This window comes from Lycorma delicatula, chromosome 5 (assembly GCF_047948215.1).
Source record: "Lycorma delicatula isolate Av1 chromosome 5, ASM4794821v1, whole genome shotgun sequence".
NCBI classification, from domain to species: Eukaryota; Metazoa; Arthropoda; class Insecta; order Hemiptera; family Fulgoridae; genus Lycorma; species Lycorma delicatula.
The window spans coordinates 123906342-123923534 of NC_134459.1; the positions used below are offsets into that span (position 1 = coordinate 123906342).

Here is a 17193-nt window from a genome sequence, read left to right on the forward strand (position 1 = left end):
ATTAAAACAAAAATTGCATCGTCTCGTTGCATCTTCCATTAACCTTGAACTTCAATACTATTCATACCTGTACACACACACACACAAAGAGAGAGAGAGAGAAAGTGACAAAGAATAACGTTACATAAAATCTATATAGTCATTAAATTGTTATAAACCTTGCATTGTATTACATTGGATAATACTGTTAACACATACAATATATGTATATTATAGTAACCAGTTTAATCATTGATTGTGTATGAACAAATTAAAGTCAATATAATAATGAGAGGTTAAATGAATGAATGATCATGTTTTTAGTAGAGGAACATGAGAATAATACGACGCGTGGTTAGGAAATTTTTAATAATTATGATTAATACTCTATATTTTCTCTTACATGCACATAACAAAGAAGTGGGGGTATTTGTGATGTAGTGGGGTTAGCACAGCTGTTGGAAGTAACTGCGAGCGCCGGTGCGGTATTCAGTTTGTCAGTGGCTGTGCTGCTATACCGTAGGCGATATTCTACTGTAAGTACTTTTTAAATAATCCGATGTTTATAAATAAATAAAACGTTGCTTTTTTTATAAAATTATTATTAATTCTTTAAAAATGTGCCATACATATTTTTGTTAATTATTAATTTTTTATATTATGAAATGTAATAACCACAATTAAAAAAAAAAGTATAGCCTATTCGGGATACGAACCCAGGACTACTTGTATGGAAAGGCCTACACCAATATATTTTATTATTTATTTACCACCCCTCCAAAATTCAAACATTATGACATTTTATATATATATATATATATAAAACATAACTATTTTTGGTTTATTAGAATTTAATTATTTATTTTGAGACAATAAATATAAACTTGAAAATATAGATTAAAGACTAGCGAAATTGATATAGATAAGTTCAAGAACTGTTAAATTATATCTTTCGTTTCTTTTTCCTTTGGTAAAATTAATCCAGAATAAATATCTATTAGCTTTCATCAGAGTATGAGCAAATCGTCCAAAAATATTTAAGATAAAGAAGACAATGTTCATCTAAATAAAACAAGAAATACACTGGTTAAAGTTACATAAAATGAGAACAATTTTAAAATTATTTTTAAGGGAAAAAATGTGTAAAATAAAACAAACGAAAGATTTTAAATACAACTGTTTATATGAGATAAACATGATACTACATATTATTCAATAGTTGTAAATATTTATTGGGAACTGTGTGGAATCGAAAGCAAAACAACTAAATTTGTTAAGAATCTAAAATAAACAAAAAGCGTGAAGGAATTAAAATAGAATAGAAGAATCCATTGACTTGTGTTCAGGAAAAAAAATTGTGTTTTTATTGTGAAATATCCTTACTGCTTTATAGTAGTTAAAACACTGATTTTTAGAATTTTTATATTTTACTATCACTTAACACGAAGCTTCTTCTTTTTTTTTTTAAATGATTGATTTAAATTTTAATTTATGTAATGTTTTGCTTTCAGTTACTAATGCATGTGAATTTTTTTTAATGTACTACTTATTAATGTATAGATTTTTTTTTTAAGATAAAAACCGAATTTATTTTTTTTCTTTAAGTACAATTTTTTTTAACAACAGAAATTTTCAAATCGAATTACCACACAAGTTGTTAAACCAAAGTTAGGAAGGAAAATTAATTCTTAAGGAAAATCACATATATTTGAATCAGTTTTGCTCCTATCTTTTGATATTTTAGCAACCGAGAAGATATCAGAGGAAAATAAAACAATTTAAATCCTTCCACTAAACGTTTTATAAAACTCAGGAAAATAAATATAAAATTAACGAATTATGAGTAGAATTGATTAACATTCAAATGACATGAGTTAAACTTAAGTGACTTTTAAACGGTTAATTTCTAGTGTTTTTGCTAATGTATATTTTTTAGGACTGCTTATCCTGGTATTAAATAATACTATTTTTATTTGTAATCAGATTGCTATGAGTCTGTATATATTTAAGGTAAAAGTTGAAATATATAAAAACCAAAGTTAAAATAATAATTTTCATGGTTAAACATAACATTCGGCTTGTGAAATCTTTTTTTAACATCATTTAATTTTTTTTTTGAAAAATAATAAATGATTTTTATAAGTTAGGCTTTCGTGAAAACAATTTAAATTAATACAAATTAAACTAATAAAATAAGCAGACAAAAAAAAGCTCTTCAATAATTATATATTTCAATTAAAATATGAAATTTGAAGGATGTTACATTTATAAATGAAATTATTATTCATAAGGTAATCCTGAAGAACTAAACTACTAACAATAACAGCAGCTAACGATCTACATGTACCACTGGAGAAGTGTAACGTGCCAAGTGTTAATGGTTTATTCTTGAATGACTGTAAGCCTGGCAGAATTATGCAGTAGGGATCATACGTTGGTTTACGATCAGGTAGTTCCGGGTTCTTTACCTATAGACATAATGCAGTACTTTACCTTTCCATCATTTAATCCTTTATTATCAAAATTAAATAATGGTTATTTTTGAATTCACTTCTGACTAGTATATAAATAAAATAAATATTACTGGATGAAAGATTAGAATTAACAAAAAGTATGATGATGTAATTTCATGTAATTTAAATTTAATATAAATCAGATTATTTTGAAGAACGTATTTAATATTAGTAACTAGATTCTCTTATTTTACTATTTTTTTTACCACTGCTGATTCTTTGATTTCGATGACAACTTACGGAAACGAAAAAACAATTTTACCAAAACTCACAACCTCCAAAAATGTTTAAATTAAGTGAAGTGACCTTTAAGGAAAACAATAGAAGGGTATAAAGATATCAAAAGACAAATATTTTCAATTGTTAATTGTCTGCAATTTTAAAAAAAAATCCTGTTAATAATTGCACTGCAGAATAGACTACAGAAAGTTTTTCTGAGAAAAACGTTTTTAATTACACTTCGAATTTTAACATTTAAAGAATAAATAATATATTCCTGATATGTATTACTAACATGTAGGTAATATGTATATCGAACATGAATAAGGAATATACTAAATAATTTACTTTTAAAAATGTTTGGGATATGAACTTGTGGATATTTTAACTTTTTTCGTACATTAACGTTTTTTTTTTTATAAAACGCAAAATGACTGGGTTAGTGATAGAAAATTATGGAACCTATTAAAAATATTTAATGAAAATTACATAAAGCGGTTAAAATTGTTCGTATAATTTTTTTTTATTATAGAATAGCTGAGAACATACGAATATAAGAAAATTATTTTTGTTAAAGAGTTTTGCCGCCTAGAAATATTTTTAAAATGTCTATCATTTCGTCTGAAAATAAAGTATTCTAAACATGAAAATTTCGTTAACATTGAAAGAGTGAGATTTTCACTTCCTTGTACAAAGTAAAGAAAGTATTATGATCGCGAAAAATTTCGGTTTTCAGATTTCAACGAAATATCCATTTTGAGTATCCCTGAATCTATTTTAATTAGTTTCGGCCTGACATCTGTACGTACGTACGTATGTACCTCGCGTAACTCAAAAACGATTAGCCGTAGGATGTTGAAATTTCGGATTTAGGACTGTTATAATATCTAGTTTTGCACCTCCCCTTTTGATTGCAATCGACTGGACCAAAAGTCTCCTAAAAAGTCCAAAATCCAAAACATTGAGATGTTGGATTTTTTCTTAACTGCAGTAATAAGTTCTCATTAAAAGCTTTTAAACGATACATAATAAGTGGTACTTATTTTCATTGGTTTCAGGGTTATAGCCAAATAAAATTTTAATTAATGAAATATTTAGATCTTATAAGGGGAAAGTACATAGTTATCAATCAGATTTCATCTCCTTTTTTTTAACTCTTTTTTATTTAATTATATTGATTTATTAATAATTATTAACCTCTGATCGTAAAAAAAAATTGCAATAAATAATAATTCCATAATAAGAATAAAATAAATATGAAACAATATCAGAAGTTATTAATGAAATATAATTTTATGTAATTTTCATTTTAAAAAAAATATATATATATATGTAACTTCACAGGCGTGCAAGGAAGTCATGTGGATTCCACATCAGATTTTTATATTACATTTATAACAGAAAAAAAAATATTTAAATTCTGAAAATGATAAAAATCATCTTTTAGCTGGTAAGATTATAAATGAAAACGTTTGCACGTGTCAGAGATTTCATTATAAGGTCAAGACACTTTGATTTCTGTCCCAAACTATAATTAATATTGATAAGATTACCGTAATAAATAAAATCTTCCACGAATTTAATTAGCGTTTAATTTAGTTATATTCAAACAAACATTTTATGTGATAAATTGATTCATGGTAATAAAAATCTAATTCCATAGTTCTAAGCCAATGGAAAGACATATTTTAAGGAGCCCCTAGTTTGATTTTCTGCTCTTCTACGTTCTGTTGCTGAAGCTTTAATATAATTCGCTATACGATTGCATTCATTTCATATCTACCACAAAGTCTGGACGTTCCAACTAAAATATTCTGAATAAATAAACTACTAACAAAAAAAAGTGTAGCAACACATACTATTGAGAATGTACGTAGAATATCAGTTTACGACGCATAAAAAAGTAATAATTTGTGTTTTTCCTATTCAAATATGTAAGAATTAAGTAAAAAAACAATCGATAAGAGTGTTAATTATAATAATTATTCAACGTATGAAGTAAAACTTATTTTAAAATTATTTTAAATTATTATAGAAAAAACACAGAGTAATAATATTTAGATTAAAATGAAAAGCTTACATATCTGACTTAGTCAGATATGTAAGTAATTCTATCGTTTTCAAAAAATCTAGAATAATTTTTTTTTTAATTTACCTTCCCACTGATAGAAAAATATTTTGTGAATAAATCAAAGAAAAATCTATACATTGCCTTTTAAAAATAATTCAATTATTAATTTTTGCAGCACAATTCGAATAAAAATCTGTTACATTCATTAGAATTGTTTACCCATCCTTTTCTTTAAATCAATGTAAATAATAACATTGTTTCTCGACAGAAAAGGATACATTAATCTGTTTCTCTACATTATCGGGTGTATGTGTCCTTTACATTATTTTGTTTCTTTAACCCCTTCTCGGGAAGGGGGGGGATTGCCCAAGGGTTGTAACTCAAATATTTTAAATGGTAATCCTTTGTGAGATAAATAATTTTAAAGGTATTTTTAAGACATGAAAAATGGTATAAATGAAAAGTTGGTATAAGGTCTGTAACCAAGATGGCGGCGGGATAAATTTGGGTTTTGAAAAAAATTACATTGATAATTTAAGTAAGAAACTGTGTCGCAAATAAATAAATTTATGAAAATTTGATTGAATGGATATTATCGAATAATTTTTTTTAAAAATAAAGAATTATTAAACCTAACGTTTCCTTATTTATTTATATTTCATTTTAATAAGTGTTCGAAATGCACACCTTCTATAGTTTGACAGTGGCCAGTCGGTTCTAAAAGGATGATACTGCACTATTCAATGATTCCTTATTTATATTTCGCGCTTATTTTCGAATTCTATTGTAAATTTTCGATAACTTGGGGTTTATAATGATAAACAATACATTTTAAGTGAACCCACAGAAAGTAATCAGATGTTGACAAGTCTAGTGATCTCGCTGACCATTCTATTTGACCCCTTCGGCCAATACATCTTCCAGGAAAACATGCATTTAAAATTTCGTACCTGAAGATCGAAATGAGGTGGACCACCATCTTAATTATTTGAAACAATGAAATGATTCAAAACATTTGAAACCAAATGTTTTGGAAGTTGGGGCGAACTACGTTTTGAATGTTTGAAATGATATGATCGAGAAATAAAGCCTTGTATTTCACCGAGTTTAAATTTCCATCAACAAATATAGCACTTATCACCAAACAATACCTGCCCGTACATTTACTTTGACTGGATACTGTGTATGTGTACCTTATGATACCCAATGTGGATTTATATCACTCCAGTATCTACAGTTACGGCAATTTACATTAGCACTTAAAAAACAAATGTAGCTTCATCACTAAAAACTATGTTGTTTAATAAACTAGAATTTGCACAAATATTGCTCATCATAATTTCGCAGAACTCGTCTTTGATCGTAGTTATATTCATTAAGTTCTTGCACTGGACAAATTTTGAAGGGTTCGTAATTTTTACTTTTAATATTTGAATTACTAAACTTTGGTTAATTTTGTTCTCGTGCTGCTTTTCGAGTAGAAGAATGAGTATTCTCAATAAATTCTTGAATATTCTCTAACGAATGGTTATTATTTTTTGCAGATTTAGGCCTCCCTGGTCTTCCCGTATTATTACTGTTCCCTGTTTCTTCAAATCGTTTGTTCGTTTTTACATCGTACTTGGAAATAGGGTTACAATTATTAAATGTTACATTGAATAATTCATAAACTTCATTGCACCACCTAACTCAATCACCAAAGCCCCTCATCAATAAAAGTGTGATCCCCTTCTGTTCACTAAGTGACATGTTGATAGCAATGTTAGCAGGTAGCATAGAAAAAATTAATTCAGTTAAAACAATTACAAAAAAGGTAAAAATATGTAAACATTAAAAGTGGCTTATAAATGTGTTAAAGGTAGACAAATTCGATTACCTAACCGATCACAACAAATTCTCATAAAAACTATCAGTCTGCTAATGAAAAATTCTAAATAGAATATTACAAAACAATTAAGTAAGCTTCAATTTTTGAAACAATGGTAACAGACCATCAATGATCAGCCGATCAGCATGATTAGGTAACAATATTTTTATTTATTTACTCATTAAATTGGAACAAAAGCATTTTTTTGTTAAAAAAAAAAAATAAGTTTTAAAATTAAAAATTAATTTTTCTAACAAATTTTAATTAGATTAGATTTTAATTTAATTCAGTTTAATTTCTTTTTATTTAATTGAATTATTTGAACTTAGCAAATTTAATAATTTTTAAAATCCAAATTTTATCCCACGCCATTTTGAGTAAAGACATCGTACAAAAATTTTATTTACATGATTTTCTTGCCTTATACAAACTTTTAAAATGATGCATCACACAAAGGATCCTGAAAGTTACAGTATTCTATATGAAACGATTTTAAATTTGTTGAGCGTGTTCGTACTTTTGACACACTCCGTATATATATATACATATATACACACACACACACACACTGAATCTGATTACATATCTATGTAACCAGATTCAGTGTGTGTATGATCACAATTCAAAATCCTTCCTTTAGCGAACTAGTGCGCCGTTCCAGTTTGCTGCTTTTAAACAAACTCTACGTTCGAAATATCGGATTTTTGCAATTTTAAATAAGTAACGCTTTTTCTACAGCATTATTAAGCGCTGTAACCTTACCAGTTGTGAATTTACTAACATAAATGAAAATTCACATAAAAGAACGGTGTAACTATCTTATTTTAGCATATATAGCATCTTCATATTATACAAATTTATTGATAGTAAACTTCAAATTTAATCCGCTATCAAATTAGAATGAAAGAATTATATATTATAAGTATAATAAGTAGATAAGTAAGAATAATTTTCTATAAATAAATCCAATTTTTGTTTTTGAATGAAATCGTATATTTTTGAACTGATCTGTCAGTTTGTTTTTCATTAATTACCAATTAACAAATTTATAAGCACGATGTTTTCTTTTAATTATTTTGTATCTACTTTTTATATTTATTTAACTACTGAACGAGATGAACATTAAACAAAGTAGCGTAAATCTTAAACATTAATTTTTTTTAAACATCTAATTAAAACTAAGTCCTTTTATGGTACTTTATAACTTTTAATATTCTCTTAAATAAAATTATTAATCCTATAATTACTTGCTTTAATCTACTACAAAAAAATTAAAATGAAGGTTCTTAATTCAATATTTGTCCTGTCAAGCACATTTATATACTTTTTATATAAAAATTAATTAAAGACTATACACACACACATACACAGACATATATATATATATATATATATATATATATATATATATATATATATATATATATATATTGAGATTAACACGTATTTAATAGAGGTAAATATAATTTTGAAAATACAAAAAGAATTTAATTCTTGGAATCTATAGAGTGATTCAGGAGAAAAGGAAAATAATTTGCCCTGGCGAAAATAAATTTAAAATAATTTTTACGTAGAAAAAAAGGGAAATAATTTTTTTGACTCAAAAATCGAATAAAACATGTCTGAGAGCTATATATCCGGTAATGTTTTTACTAAAAAAACGCAAGAAATCAATTTTACTCTTTATATAACGCCTTAAAAGTTTCAGTATGATCTCATTTCTTTGGGAGAACTGAAATTCAGGCGAGATTTTTCGCTAGCCGTAAGTCGATAATAAGCATTTTCGGACAAATGTTTGTATGAATATATTTCCTTATTTCTTGCCCTATAATTAGTTCGAAGATTATTTCTCTTTGCTTTTTAATCACTCCGTATTTTATGTTTGTAACTACAGTAAATCGTTAAACACTTACAATATTGCTTTTGGTGCTTTTAAAATATTCGTCGAAAAAACTGTTTGCTATTTCTTATGTGATAATTGATTATAAAAGTATTTTATTACGTTTTATTCTTCCGTGTAGTATAAAAATTGAATTGTTTTATTTTTTTCTTCCGTATAAAATTAAGAATGTTCCTTATACCTGTGTATGATATCTTATTTCAAAATAATGTTTTTAAATATTAAAATACATAAAATTGTTTACGTATTTTATTTATGTTTTATTCTTTTGCTGACTTCAGAATTTTCAAGTTTAAACATCGAAGTGGTGAAGTACAATATAACCAATTCGATTTGAAATAGTTTTAGGAAATAAATATTATTACTCAATTATTTTTTTAAAATATTTAAAATGTTGAATAATTAGTACCTCGTATTAAATAACTGGTATTTTAAATATAATAAATAAATCATTTGTCAAATTGTATTTAATCACTCGTATTTATTTCTTCAAATTAAAGAATACTTTGCAAAACATTTAGTTAATTCAGCTTCATATTTATTAGAAAAAAAAAAACAGAAAAATAAATCAAATATAGTTAATTATTTACACATCTTATCAATATGGGAAAGCATGTCTATATACTTTTTTCAATAATTTATACAAAAGAAGAAGAAAAACGTCATCGTAAATATAGTAACTTTCTTCCATTTCAAAATTTTATTGACAAAATTGGAATAAAAACATTTTTACGATTATGATACAAAAATAAAGAATGAACTTTACTGACTAGGTTTTTCTTCCATTTGTTCTATTTCAATTTTTTTAGTAATACAATACACAGAGTGAGTTTATTGTTGTCAGAAAGCTGGCAGGAATTTTTGTTTACTCGGCAAACCAAGTACGCGTAGGATAGCATTTAAATAACATTAAATTTTCAACAAAAGAAAAAAAACAAATTGTAATGATTTATACTGCATTTCTAATTTACGTGTCTTACAATACATTGGTATAGTTATTAAAATTTTCAACATATTTAATTGTTAACTTTTTAAATTAATTCATTTTTAAAGTAAAATGTCTATTTACTGTAAAAAAGTTGTCCCTTACACACACACACACCAGCAATCCCGTCGCGGCTTCGCCCCGATGTATGTTTACTTGCGTTTTCCATTACGATTAGGGAATATTTTGCCGGTCAGAGCTGTTCTCCCTGGACCTGTTTGTGTTCATTAAACTCATGCTTTTGATAATAATAATAATGATAAATAAAAATTAAAAGTATCAGTGTATCTATAAACTATCACTATTATAATTTCTTCAAACAGTTTGGTCAATATAGGACCCACTAACTGGTTTTTAGATTTCCGTTGCGACTTCTCTCGCGAAATATATAATCAGAATAACATACATAAATTAAAATCATAATGTTCCCAAATCTCATAAAAATTGATTGAATAGCGATAGCATAAATAAGCAAAAATGTAAAAAAAAAAATTTTTTCCCTCCTGTTAGTCTAGTACCTAATTAGTCTCGTTTTGAACCTAGTAAAAGCTAGTTGATTTTATATGGATTTGAATACTAGTCAGTGGATACCGGTGTAATTTGGTGGTTGGGATTCAATTAACCTCAAGTCTCACGAATGGTCGACCTGAGTCTGTACAAGACTACATCACATTAATATATCATACATATCATCCTCATCTCATGGGGGATTGCTTATTGTTCATTAGTTGAACAGATTACAAATGCACACAGTAGGAAAAAAATTGTGTTTTTTACTCCTTAAAATATTAAAATTCAAAAAATCTGAATATGGATTTTAGATATTTATCTGAAGAATATCTATAAGCCTAAATCGAGTGAATATCACTCGAGTATAATTGGAAATTAGTATAATTGTATAGTTTATTAAAGTTGGAAATGGGGAAAATTTGCAATCATTGTTCGAACTCTTTTACCTTTCTTCATTCCTTTCAAGGTCGAATTTTAAAAAAAATCGAGAAATTGTTTTTAGATATTTACGTGAAGATTACACTCACCGGTAATCAAGCTGATATCTTCATTTGTTAAAGAGAAATTCAAAATATGGTAAATTTCATTGTTACTCCATTTTAACCGTTTAAACTGGGAATTTTAAAAATCCTTCCTAGTGTGAACCATAAAAAGAACGCGTTTTCAAATTTTCAGCAATTTATCTTCAGTAGTTTTTGATGGGCATTGGTTATGAATCAGTTACGACAAATTTTTTACATATATATATTTCTTTAGAATTTTTTTTTTAATTAGAAACTTCCACATTGTTTCTATATTTTTTAATTTATAAAAAAATAAAAATAAAAAAATAACTTGCATATATGTGTTTATTTTTAATGTAAGCTGTGTTTATATTTATAAAGTAAATGTGTAACTTAATTACTTCATGATTTTATTATAATTAAGTTACATGCGAATTTTATGAATACAATTAAATTAACCCAATACAAATCAAACGTTGATGTAAACTTCACGTGTAATATATTACGAAATGTTGTAAATGAAAAGAAAATTTAATTAATATTTTATTACTATTATTATTCAGTTGTAATTTAACAGCACAAGAACATTTTAAACCAATAATATCAACTATTTTAAATAAACCGTAAAATTTAATTCCTGAACAACTATAAAATCTAATTTATAGTACATTAATTAATATTAATTAACTTGTACGTAATATCGCTTGAAGAAGTATAGTAATTTTACACAGCATTTTTTACTAATTATTATTTAATTAATAGTTATATTTATTTTTTCAATCAATAATAATTTTTATTTAATATTAAATAAAGATTAATTTTAACTACACTTGTAAGTAGCATTTCCCTTGGGGTTTTTCCACGAGTTTAATAAAATAACCCTAAAATATTTCAATTAATTACAATATTTTTCGTTAAATTTATATTACAAGTATGAATCTATTAATATGGAAAGGGTAATAACTTTATTGATTATAGTATATTTAAATTATGGTTGTATGTGTTTATTAAACTATATTGGTAAAATTATAAAGTTACAAGACTACTTCTTTACAGAAAAATTAGAATTATCAATATCATCATTATTATCATTTACATTAATTATCATTTATTATTTGTAAAATGCTTTGCTATTTAAACTTAAATTTGTTTTTTGTTATTTGTTTTTATTTTTGTTAACTAAATTATGTGTAACATTCGACGTATTAATAATTTTAATTTATTTGAAAATATAATTTTATTGTGAAGTAAATTTTATCTTGTGATAGTAGCCTGTACTACGTTAATGTTTTCAAATTCATTACCTTTTAATTTTGAAAAAAATAAAAAAATAAACTTAAACTCCTAATCTTATACTGTATTTACTAACTTTTGTTATATATTTGCCGATAAGTTTGTGTCTTATAAGAACGGTAAAAAAAAATCAATGAAAATATTATTTTATCCCCCCCGTTTTTTTACCCACAGGACCACCGTTATGTATTGCTGCAGAGAATGAGATGACAACTTTTTGTAGCGTGTGAAAATGCCGTGCCTGACCGGGATTCGAACCAGAGATCTCCGGATGAAATGCCGAGAGCCTACCACTCTCGCCACGAAGCCCGGCGTATTTTATTCCACAATCACTTTTAACTTAATCTATGCGGATATAATTTTATTTAAAAAAGAAAAGAAAAATTGCTCATACTTCCAACTTACAACAAAACTCAGTTTTGTTGCTATGTTAAATACGGAGGAAATATCCCTGCCTTATTTTATTACTAATTTTCTCTCCTTGTGAGATTTGACATTCTTAAACATTTTTTTTCTAGTTATCAGTCATTTTTTGAGTAATAGGCTTTTCAGTAAGGAACAGTTATTTATAAATGAAAAAATAATAGTTTAATTGAATTTAATAATAAAGTATTATAATAGTGAAAGAAATAGAACCATTATGTACGGACGAATTCAAACATTTTTATACAAAAATGTGAATAAATATTTTGTGCCAGTGTGGGTGACTCTTGCAAGGATATGATTAGTTGGAGCTTCATCATGTGATTCATGATTTGAAAAAGTTGTCTGTATTATTTAGAAATGATAAGAATATTTTTTCCTCTTCTTAGCAGTTAAGAATCAGTTATTTTAAAAGAATTTATTTTAAATACTACTTCACTTTTAGTTTAATAAAGGTTACTTTTTATTACTGTAAATATCTGAACGAACATACGATTTTGATAATTTTTTTTCTAAATATCAAGAATTTATGCACTGTAAAGGATCTATTACATTTTCTGTCGCTCCCGATAGTACTGCCTCCCTTATGGTAGAAAACCATACTATGTATATAGCTACATATTCCTTCTAATGGCTATTTACATGTGTTACAACTTCAAAAAATACACAATTCGTTAGTAATACTTTTCCCTAATGTATGTAATCTTCTCTAGCTAGAATAAATTTTGATAAAATTAAATAAAATAAATTGATTATGATAAATTATAATTATTCTCTTACAAATATCTGGAAGTATACTGATATTCCATGCAGTTTTCTGGATTCTAGGCCCGTTCGGGCTTATTCATTCCTTGTTCATGACTTGTGAGCGAGGTGTCGTCTTGTATAGACTCAGACCGACCATATCTGAGACGTGTGTTTAAGTGAAACCGAACCACCAAAGAATACCGGTATTTACGATCTAATATTCAAATCCGAATAAGGCATTCCTTTATTAAGATTCGAATCCGAGAACTCTTGACTTCGAAATTACCTGATTTACGTTGACGAGTTGTACTACTATACCAATCCGGCGATGAAAGATGCATTACAAAACAATTAAAATAATTTATTAATGAACTGATTTATGTGAAATTATAGTTTTTTAAATAATATTATCTTATAATGGTCCGTATCTGTGGCCTGGTAATTTTAAACATAAAGTAAGGTGTCGACAAATAAAGAATAGAAATAAAAATGACTTGAGGTGAAAGGAAATTTGTCCTTCCGTATTCCAAATTCTCATCTCACACCTTATTCTGCCTCCAATTATCTTGGTCATTTACATGTAACAGCATTTTAATTTTATCACTCATTTGAGCAAGGTCATTTTTTAATTTTACCTCAGGCGAATACGTATACATTTTTAGAGTTGTGTGAAAGGGATTAAAAAAATTAGCCTGATATACTATCAATAATTTTTTAAAAATTTTTTGTAACGAGAACGAGAAATTTTATAGAAACGTAATTTAAACGATATGGAACGGAACGGAACGCAAGAATGGCGGGAGTTTCAATATTTCTCCCTATAGATCGTAGAGCCTTGACAATGCCCCTTGCTGCTGTATCTTTCTATTATCGGGCGGATTTCATCGGTTATTTAGTGACGTTTATAAATTTTAAGTTTTATTTATGGAAGGATTTGGTAATTTGCGTTCCTATCCGTATGGATCATCGTGCAATTTATTTACTGGTTCTGACCATGAGATGCTAAGCTTTTGAGCCTAGTAATCCCGGCGTGATTCCCCTTCAGCCCATCCGTTGAAGTCCTTTCGGTACCAGCATCTATGAGCTAGCAGGAGTGCGCCTACCGGAGCCCTAGTAATTTGGAGGGAGAAATGCGTCCCGTTCTCCGGAGGGAGACGCACATGCTGACTAATGCGGGGTGTTGTCTAGCTTTTTAAAGTTTTAACAAAATTTAATTGCGAAAATGGTCACTTTCGCGGCTGGAATTTTTGCGCGGTTTCCATTTAAATTTTCCGCGATATAGAGGCTCCTAAGCCTGGTTTGTCATTTTTTGACTCGTACTGCCTCTTCACGGTGGTTCATTTAATAGGGCATGAGGCCGTTTTCTTATACCCTGGCCGTGTTCGGACACGGCCGCTCTCCCAAACAGTCTGCGTGCCTGCGCCGCCTCAACCTCGTATACGGTGTGTAGTCCCGCATCGTAGCGAAGAGTGACGTTTCTGACGAACCACGGTGCTCCAAATATCGTCCGCAACGCTATAAACGATATGAATATTTTCTTTTTGTTGGCTTTCATACAATTGAATGTAATTAAATGATATTAATTATGTCTACTGTTGATTAATTATATGAGACAAAATGTATTTTTTATTGTTTTTTAAATGGCAATTCAAATTTAAAATTAATTGATCTGTGACAATTGTTTTTTTTTATTTATGAAATTTAGGAATATAATACTGTATAAATTTTTAACATTTGATTGATCTACATTGTTTTAGTACGAAATAATACTACAAAATGTATTTTTTTATTTATTTCATTGTTACTATTATTCTGTTCTTTATTTTAAGAGGCAATCTAATCGTAACGTAAACAAATTTCTTTGTGTTTATAAAAGTATTATATTTCAAAACTAGGTCACCTGTTTTATATTGTTTTCGAAATTTAAATTCTTTTTATTTTCTTTAATACTATAAAAATATATAAAACTTTTCGGTCATAAATTCTTATACCAGATATATAAAACGAGTTAGTAAATATTTCCAGTAATATCTAGTATTTCGAAGAAATAAAGGAAAAATTATTTAAAGAATTTTAAACAAATTATACACTGGTATTTAAATGAATATAAATTCTTTTGCTAGAACACAAAAATACTGCGATTATAAATTCAGAAAAATGATATAAAATCTTGGCCGACGTCTTGGTGATATAAATAAATATTTTGTTACAATCTTTAATTTGCAATAGATTCTTACGAAAATACAGTTCAAAAAACTTTTTTAAATAAGAATTTTCTGTACAATAATGTGTACAAAGAGAGGGCAAAGTTAAATAATTATTGACATAAAAGCCAAAGACAAAAAGCCAAGATTCGTTTACAGAAAATTAAAAGGCACTACCAGACGCGCATTTTAATTATTATATAATAATCTTTAGTAGAGTATAACAAAATTCATTTAAAACAAATATGAAAGAAATAAAAAAAATTAATAAAAATTTTTAAAATATACCTTTATTTGTAAAATAAAGAAGAAAAAATAATTAAAAGTATTTCGTAATTGATGGTTCCTTTAATGAATTTCTTTAACTTATTTGATTTATTTTAGGTTTAGTTTTTGTATTTATAAGTTATTTCGTATTAATTAATTCCGTTATATCTACTGATAAATGTTTCGTACCGAAACATACATCTAGTTTAATTTTTATTTTACTGTAAACAATTTTTGGGCTTTTCTCTTCGCTATTTAAATATTGTTCCAAAGTTTACATTCATAATTTATACTCAAAGTAATATTCCTTGCAATAAATTCCTTGCTTGATAACAATATTACTTTTTGTTTCATCAGTTATTCCACACTAGTTACTAGTTTCATTATTTCAATAAAACGTTTTCCAAAACTAGATAATTTCACTACAATATCATTGTCTAAGCTTCAGGAGTAATTTTAATTGCAACGTTACATCTATTGTAATTATTCTAATGTTTTCCTTTTTTTAGAACACATTAAAAAATTTATTGAAAAGAACCATCGATTCCTTATTATCGAGGAAGCAACACAATGGGTGTTCTTCTTTATATTCACACCATAACATACGAGTATAAAAAAACCTCGTTCAGAATAAAAAATCAATCAAATCATCCGGCCATTATCAAACCAATAGTTATGGATATTCAAGCAAAGTAGTACCGTAAAATATTTTTATAACGACGCAATTATTCTCTAGATAAATTATATTTATTACTTAAATATAAATTACTTTAGTTTTAATTGCATCAAACCATTATAAAACACATATAAAAGCACTTAACGTAATTTATAAGCTACGTATGACATTTCTTATAGTTTCATTATTTCACTTTTACACGCATATACAACACTGATATAATTATTATCCAAGAAAGGGAAAAATCCAGAACTAAAATGTATTCAAAAAATAAGATTTAACGAAATTTAAAAATCATTTTATAGTAATTTATCAAAAGAATGTTTTCAGAAAATGAGAATAAAATGTCGACTAAATCTTCTGGAATATTTCATTGTCCTTCCTGTTCGTTAAATTGTAATAAACGTCAGTTTAACTGCGATGTAGTTGAACTATTTAGAAATTTCTATACAACTAAAATTGAACTTCTCAGATGATAAAAATGAAAATGTATTTTTTCTTAGGATTGTTGTTTACCTATTTTGCTACATAAAGAAGAATTTACTAAATTACTAAAAAATATTAATAATTTAGTTAAAATCATTTTATATATTTTTTTTTCTTATTTTACAAACAAAATTGCTTGAAAAAATATAGATTCTTTCCAATGAAATTTTTTTCATATTCGTGCCTTAAATATTAAACATTTTTTAAATATTTAATTTTTACATTCTCAAAATACTGAATCATAATAAAATTAATTAAGGTTTTTTATTCTGTGGATTACATGCATTCTTTCATAAAATGTTTAATAAATACCCGAATTTCATTAATATCACTTATCCATCGATGTATCTGCTCACAATTTATTCCTCTCCATTCTTAAATGTAATTTTTTCTAAAATTACTCTCTTAATACTAAATCTCTCTCACTCTACATTTCATCTCTATAACTTTAACCAATCCTTAGTCGTCACAAAAAAAAGTATTAGGCTGTACTCATAAATCATAAGCAACATAGCTTTACTATATTCAGAAAAGAATACTAGCCGTATCA

The 17193-nt window shown here is 26.7% G+C and overlaps 1 protein-coding gene across 2 annotated transcripts in view; it reads left to right on the forward strand.

The window, feature by feature from the left end:
* The first annotated feature begins 409 nt into the window (after positions 1-409).
* LOC142325346 (uncharacterized) overlaps positions 410-17193 on the forward strand; it is a 336660-nt gene continuing 319876 nt past the window's right edge. The window contains exon 1 of one of the 2 annotated variants that reach the window (XM_075366994.1): positions 410-515. The gene's annotated coding sequence lies outside the window, so the exon portion shown is untranslated. The remainder of the gene's footprint in view (positions 516-17193) is intronic. The other variant, XM_075366995.1, reaches the window with a different exon arrangement.